Raw genomic sequence first — 8,369 nt, forward strand, 5'->3', positions numbered from 1 at the left:
AGAATAGAATAGAATAGAATAGAATAGAATAGAATAGAATAGAATAGAATAGAATAGAATAGAATAGAATAGAATAGAATAGAATAACAGAACTATTATTTCGGTTGGATCTACAACGACCATCTGGTGCAACTGCCTGACCAGTTCAGGGCTGACCAGAAGTTAAAGCCTGCTATTAAGGGCATTGTCCAAATGTCCCTTACACACTGACAGGCCTGGGGCACCGACCACCTCTCTAGGAAGCCTGTTCCAGTGTTTGACCACCCTCTCGGTACAGAAATGTTCCCTGATGTCCCGTCTAAACCTGCCCCGGCACAGCTCTGAACCATTCCCCCGCATCCCATCCCGGATCCCAGGGAGAAGAGCTCAGCACCTCCCTCTCCCCGTCCCCTCCTCAGGAAGCCGCAGAGAGCCACAAGCTCCCCCCTCAGCCTCCTTTTCTCCAAACGGGACATACCCAGAGTCCTCAGCTGCCCCTCACAGGACATTCCCTCCAGCCCTGTCACCAGCTTGGTTGCTCTCTGGATGCATTCAAAGACCTGAACATCCTTCTTAAATGGTGGGGCCCAGAACAGCACGTGGTTCCTATGTATAGGATGGGGAATTACTGTGTAAATGTGCTGTCAGATGGGCAATTTGGGATCTAGAAGGTGAGTTGAGGGACCACAGGCAGCCTGGGAACTCACACCAGCAGGTTGGAGAATCTGGAGCGGGACTGGGATCCCACACCCGTGGTGCTACCCACGGCTCAGGAAAGCCTGATCTCTGGCACGTCCCATGGGTGAACAGCGGTTTGACACTGGAGGGTTCTGTCTGGCAGAGAAAAGAAAAATGCATCCCAGCACTGTTCGCCAGCCAAGGCATATAGAGACTGGAAATACAGCACGCATTTTTAACAGGGGAGGTAATTAATTGTTGGAGCAACTCATTAAGGTATTGGCAGGCTCAGTCACTAATAGACTGAAAGAGGATTGCATACCTTTTCTAGAAAATGTTTTTCTTCAAACACGAGTTAATTCAGGGCTGTCGTGCATCACCCAGATGTCTTCTTCAGAGTCAGTCCTCCTGGGCTGGAACACTGGGTTTCAGTGTGGCCTTTGGTGTTCGGGAGTCACAGCTGAACGTGACGCTCCTGCAGGCGTTACGCCTGAAAGCACAGGGCCCTCCAGCGATGACGTGGACAAACACACTGCACCGGCCTTTACTCCATCCCTAAGTGAGGGAGTTCTCTTACCCTCTCACTTTGTCCCGCTGCGGTGCCAGCACACAAGAGCCCTACCAAGGGGCAGCAGAGGCATCCATTAAGTTTTCTCTCGTAGCACTCTCCTGATGCTGCGTAGCATGAGCCACGGCCACTCGGGCCTGGATTAGAGCCTAGATCATATATCAGCTTCTATCATGGTCTTTTCTTGTTTTTGACACCTGGCACCGCACAGATGCTGTCTTTATGCCGGCCATCATGTGGGACTGTGCCCAACCACATGTGACTTCACAGGTCTGGGAACAGCCGTCTCCATTCCCAGTAAATGGACAAATAACCCTGCATGTCTCCTCCATAAGAAAGGTGGGAAAGATAAAATATACCTGATGTTTCAGGGATGCAAGCTTTTGCTGCATTACCTACCCCTGCTCAGGGTGTTTCCAGTTAACAGCTTATTTCCGAGTGTGAACACCAAAACTGCCACTCGACAAGGTGAACTGCAGCTCCCCCCTCCAACACCAAGCGCTGGTGCCAGGAGGCTGCACCTTGCCAAGTGTTTACAGTAATCCTTGGCAGGTACCCAGGGTTTCAACAAAGACATCTGCTAATCTGCACAAATGAGCTTTCAGGAAAGAGAAGCTTGAAAGCTTCAGGAAACCCTCTCCCAGCAGGGCTCTGCCAGTTGCAAACTTGCCTGTCCCAGCTGGGGAAGCACACCTGAGTCTCCCGAGACTGGGATTTGTCTCAGACAGCAGTTCCCAGTAGGTTTCCTCACTTGGATTAGTTATTCTGCAGCGTTTGTGGCCTCTGTCCCTGTTCCTGCAGCCTCCTCACTGTGCACGGATCAAAGGGGATCCTTGGAGATGTCCACGTGGGACCTGAGTCAGGCCAGGCACGCAGAGCTGCTCCCCCACCCCTGCCCTTCCCTTCCCTTAATCACCAGGCTGCAGGAAAACGGGACAAGGAATGGAGGTGCTGGGGAGAAGCAGGGTGCAGAAGAAAGCCTCATCCCGCTGCCGTGGGACTCGGTGGCACTATTTGCCCCGTATGGCCACAGGAGCCGGGTGCTGTGTGGCGCATGGGGTTAAGCAAGCTGCGGTGTCCCTGCATCCCCTGAATGCACTAAACCAGGCAGGTGCGCCCACCCTGCTCCAGTCAAACTCCCTTTTTGGAAACATGCATCAATACTTTCACGGCTCCAAGACAAGGAAACTTGTTCAAAATCTAAAATCAGATCAAAAGTTTTAAGTGTTTTCCTTCTCCGGAGGCTGCAGCCTGTCCTGCACGGTGCTTCCGAGGTCCCGAGCAGCCGTCCCGTCTCCTGTGGCAGGTCCTGCTTGAACTCAGGCTCCTTGGAGAGCAGGTAAAGCCTTTCCTCCTGAATCCCAGCTGGCTCTCACACAGCTTCTCTTCCTCTCCTGGAGAGAGGCTCCTTTCAGTTTCAGGGCTGGGAAATCACATGCTTGATGGCTTCAACATGATGTAATTGTTTTTGGAAGAGACCTGAGCACTGGTTGGGTTTGCTCGTTTTTCAGGCACACACCAACGCTGGGAAGGGGCAGGCAGCGTGACGGTGTCCAGCCTGGCACTGCCGGCAGAGCCGGGTCACCCTGCCACACCAGGGGAAACAGGCAAGTGCAGATTTTCAGCATTAATATAATTCCTGCAGAAAGGAAACCACCGAGAGTGGCTGGTGTGCGCAGTGACGCTGGAGAATTCCTCAGTGTGGGTCACGGAGACTTTTCAGTCTCCTCCTGTGTGTCTCCAAAAGTGGGAGCTCCCATGGACGCTGATAAGCACCAGTGCAGAGACAACACCCAGTTCAGAAAGTCCTGAAGCTGCAGATGGCTGGAAACCAGGAGGGTTTGCTGGGAAAAGACCTGTCCTTGGGCTCCCTCTCCCATACCCTGCCAGCTGCTCAGGGCTTTCCCCCCAGCACAGCAGTACCAGAGGTTATGAGCAGAGTGGCTGTAGCAAACCCATCCTCCAACTCCAAAAGGCACTGCTGGAGAGTCCTGGCTCTGATGGCAGTTGGTGAGAAGATGGTTTGCCAGGTGGATCTTTGTTTTGCTTTGTTAATGGAACATTTTAACAGTCAAGAACATGATCCGGAACACAACCTCTCATCCATCTCTGCCCGCAGGTCCCTGGGGTACTGCATGGGTTTGTCCTCACCTGCTTGAGATGTGAAGTGGCAGCACAGGGAAGGATGGCCTGGCCAGCCATCTGCCATCACTCACCCCCTCTCTGACCCAGCCTGGAGCCACTGCAGTGCCCAGAAACTCAATATCCCAGCCACAAAATGAACCCTGCAATAGTTGAATTAACCCTGCCTGCTCCAGCAGACTTACAGTTGGGAGCTGGAGTGAGCACAGCTCAGAAGCTTGTCTGACATTCCAGCACCATCCTGCCCAAAGCTTCTTTACACCTTCTCTGAAAGGTAAATCCTCTACAGTTCTCCGAGAAAAACTCGAGGCAACCCTGGAACAAGTGCTTGTGCCATGTGCATGCAGGCTGGGACAGACACAGCCCACGGGATTCAAGTGTCAGGCTCCCAGACTGGCTCGTGGACTGAAGAAATCCAGGTGAGTGATGCTGTGCTTGTGGTGGGCAAGAGAATATGTCCCTCTGGTGTTGCTTGTCTGCACTTGCCTGGTGGGCTCCGCACTCTTAACCAGACAAATGTGGAGCAGATAACAGAGATGCTCTTCCCAAAGCCCAGGAGCAGAGGGACCAGTCCTAAAAATGGCATCACTGGCAAAAGTGATTTGGGGATTTTTCAGAATGGCCTATGCAGGCCTTTGGTGAAACAAGCAGCCAAATGCTGCTTTCTGCTCAGGGGATGGGGGAGAATATGTGTGGCTCCAGACGATGCAGCCCTGTCCTGGCTGGCAGCACAGGCTCCTTTACCCACAAGTCTGAGAATGCATGTGGCAGGGGGGAGGATGAGTGTCCTCTGGGTAGGGGGGGGGTGAAAGCTGCATTATATTCTCCCTAGATCTGTTTTTCTTAAGAAAGACATTGGTTTCTTTTTCTTTTTTAGAAGTGACTTTTTAAAGTTGTATATTTACGTTAAAAAGAAGAACCTATTCCTTATCTTCACAGGGTAGAAGCTGTTTCTATCTAATACAAGAGTTGTTGCTCTTTTCTGTAATAACTCTTCAATCAGTTAAGACATGTCTAAGCCTGTGTATATGGAGAACAGAATTAGGCTCCCATCTGAACTTGGCAACACAACAACTTTTCCCCGTGATGTCTGTTGCAAGAGTATCTTGGGATCCTGTCGATGAATAGGGCTCTTTCTGCATCTGGTGTTATATGAGCCAAAACAAAGAGTTTGTCTCTGAGTCAAATCATTTACAGTGTAACATGACACAAGGCAGGGATAGGATACAAAGATTAGCTTATCTTTTGCTGCAATTCCATGTCATGGCAAGACCCATTTATTTTAATGCAGGAATTACTGCAGGAGATGGTCAAGCGTGCAGCTTAGACACCTGATTTGACTTCAGGACTGCACGGATGGAGAAATGTTAAGGTGGATCCAACAAGCCTTTCCTGCTCTTCACACTAGCCTGCATTTGCCTCCTTTCTCCTCCTGCCTGTTGGCGTTTGTTATTCTATTCGGCAAAATGAACATCCTCTAACATCAGAATCTGCACTGGAGACTGTGATCAAGTCACTCCTTAACCTTTTCTTGGTTAAAGAAACTCAATATAGCTTTGCTTTAGTCTGTCAGGTGGGTTTGTACCACACGGCTTTTTGAACCCTTCCCAATTTGTCTTTTGCAGGGGCAGCACAAGACCCGCCCCTCGTTCCGATAACCCTGTGACCGGGGCTGGATAGATCCATCCTGATTATATTCAAGGGTCAGGATCAAGCTGTTTTAAGCATCTGACAATAACAGAACTTCATCACTGGAAATACCCTGGCCTCTTTCATGGTCTTGAGTCCACCTGCAAGAACAACCTGCCTTTCTGTACCCACACAGCGCAGGGACAGGAACTCAGCTAGAGACAAGGAGGGAGCTCAAGCCACGCGCATGCTGCCGGCCAGAAAGCTCTTGTTGACTCCATTTCCTTTTCCTCCAAAACTTCCTTCTGATTTGATCAACAGAAGAGTATCCATCTGGCAGAGAGGGACCAGCTCTATCAGCCAGACCCCAGCAGGAGTTTCTGTTCCTCTCCCTGCCTGCACAGTAGGATTTTGCACCCAGTAGATACGTCTCATCAAACGCTGCAAAGGACTGGATGGAAAATTTGAAGATATGGTGACCTCTGAACAGAGAGGTTCCCTAAAGCTCAGCTTCAATCTTTGTAAGTCCATCTTATAACAGGAATGAATCAAACACAAATGTTGCTCCCACACTGTGCCAGGAGAATTGCCTGGATAAATCCTCGGCACGTTCACTGAGATTGAGGGAATTTAATCTAGTAGTACTACTTCACTTCTCCTCGCTACAGACCAACAATGTTTGCGGTGAGGGCTTCACCCCCTTTCCAAATATTGGTCTTGGAAAAAGGACTCCCAATGAAAACTGTGTGGCAATAACAAATGTCTGGGACTACTCAAAGGCTTCTGGTTTGTAACAGTCTGAGCTGACTCATTCCTCAATTTATTAAGTGACCAACAAATTCAGACAGCCTCAAGATGACAGATGGCCCTATGGGGAACCATTTTTATGGTAGAAGGACTCCCTGGGGAGAAGAGGTCAGTTTAATCAGAAGGACACAGATTTAGGACACCAGAGAGTGTGGGAATGGGTTGGTTTAGCCCTAGAGCTAACACTATGTCCTCTGAAGAGTGTGAATTTGTTTTTGTGGAGATCCAGCAGATTAACCACAGGGTTTCTTGTTGTGTTTTTCAAACCCATTACTGTTTTGTTCTCTCGCTACTGGATTCCTCGAGTGAACAGCACACCCTGTGAACACCAGCACCTCAGCTTTGCAAAACCCAGTGACAGACAGTAACCTGCGACTTCATCTGTGTATGTGCGCTGTGAGAAACCAACAACTGCTCCTTTGGTTAAAATCTTGTGGGCTGGAATGCTGCAGTTTTAACCCTTTAGGCATGACCAGCCCTGAGCTTCCTCTGAAAAAACTGACAGGTCATGGAACAACCTCTCTGATGCAATCTTGCAGGAAGCAGGTTTTGATCTCAACACCAACTCTGACCTGCACTATTAACCTCAATGAAGGATCGGTTGGGCACGTCTTGAGCAGTGCTCCAAACAGCAAGTGGAGGAACTAAAGAGGTTTGCAAAGGCTGAGACATTGCACCCAACCTGCACGTACTGACTGTGCTGAAAGGTGCCTGGGCTGTATCACAGCATCACAGAACAAAGGTCATTATATCGGGTTTGCATGGCAAGGTTTTTGGGGCCGGGGGGGGCTACAGGGGTGGCTTCTTTGAGAAGCTTTCACTGGAGGATCTACTCGCTACAGCCATCTATCCCAACACCCCTGCAACGAGCAGGGACATCTCCAACGCTGTTGGATTGTTCAGAGCGCCGACCAACCTGACCTTGAATATTTCCAGGGAGATATATGGGAGATATGGGAGAGAGTCACTTGTGGAGGGAGAAGCTCTGGCTCCTGCTGAAGTTGGGAGCATGTGAGGTGGGAAACTGCCTGGCTCCAGTGGAGCAGAACTGACTCACGGTGCCAAACAAAAAGGTGCTGGACAGCCTGATGCGCAGGGAGGAGCGAGCCAGGCCATAGCCTGGGCTACCTCCCCCCTGGGCAGAGGCAGCAAGGCTGCGCCGCAGAGCTCGGGGCGAGTGGTCTCAAGGTGGGAGCACGAGGCGTTGGGGTGTCGCAGCTCTCCTGGGCTCTGCTGCTGCCCCGCACACGGCGCAGAGGCTGCGGGATCTCAGGCGGGGGGCAGGCAGCCCTGGGTGGGGAGCGGCCTGATGCTGCCTTTGCCACTCAGCCGGTAGGAATTCTCCGTTTATTTAGTGGATGGATCATACCTGAAGACAAAATCTCTGTCCTACAGTGTGCTTTAAGGGCTTTTGTTATTTTGCAACAGATTAATACATAATTAACTTTAAAGCATTGCATGCATTCTTCTGTAAGATTAACACCAAATGTCTGATTGAATTTTTAGCCCATTTCATTTATAGACTTTTTTACAATCTGGTTTAATTTCATAAGAAATTCCAATCCCTGACACTTCTTATTTATCTTAACAAATTTCATAAGGAAGACTGAGCCAGCTGCTTTTGCTGGAGCACTATTGCTTTAAGGAAAAAAGTGTCAGATCTCTGTAAAGACGTACTTTGTGTTAAGTCCCTGCCCCATCCTGTGGTCTGTCTAATGAGGATTCCACCTATTGTTGCTACCAGAATTTCCAAGGCTGCAGAGAAGAGCACAGGCAAGGGGCACTGCCTGGTTTTGTGGGTACACTGAGGTCCCATTTACTGCCTCAGAAGCTAAAGGACCCTCACAGTGAGCAAAACCACAGGCCCTGCATTTATCAGCAGAGATAAATGGTGCCTATATGCTCTCAGCCTATTTTGTAAAGGGCATTTTCTGCCTCAGGAAAGCAAAGATACTTTGGGTGTTGGTTTTTGCATGTTTTGCCAGGTCCTAATATTAGCTGCGGTTTGCCTGCCTACAATAAACCCTGATTGATCTGTCTGTAAATATTTAGCTACTGACCCCCCCATCTAACCGTCAAGCCTGGTGAAAGAAATCCTTCTCCTTTTTAGGTATTTTGTTTCAGGAGCAGGAATGTCATCTTCTTGTATGGTCTTGTAGGCGAGATGACTTTGGACATGCCTGTACCTTGTTTCATGCCCAGCTCTGGGCCCCGGTTGATGCTCACCCCTGGGGACAGCTCATGTGGAAGGAACCCTGGATGTATTTCTCTCCACCTCTCTTCACACATGACAGTAGGGACGAGGACCATGCCAAGCTGAGCTCTCTCCACCAAGATCATCCTTCCCCTGGGATGTTAAAAGGAAAAGCATCACAAAGAGGGAGATAAAGCTCTGAGGTCTGTGAGGGTTATCTTATCTCTGGGCAGGGTTGTCACTGGGAAAGAAAGGGAGGGATGGATGGATGGATGGATGGATGGATGGATGGATGGATGGATGGATGGATGGAGGGATGGATGGATGGAGGGATGGATGGTGGACAGATGGATGGATGGATGGATGGATGGA

The sequence above is a fragment of the Athene cunicularia genome (assembly GCF_003259725.1).
Source record: "Athene cunicularia isolate RWA chromosome 27 unlocalized genomic scaffold, athCun1 chr27_part1, whole genome shotgun sequence".
Taxonomy (NCBI): Eukaryota; Metazoa; Chordata; class Aves; order Strigiformes; family Strigidae; genus Athene; species Athene cunicularia.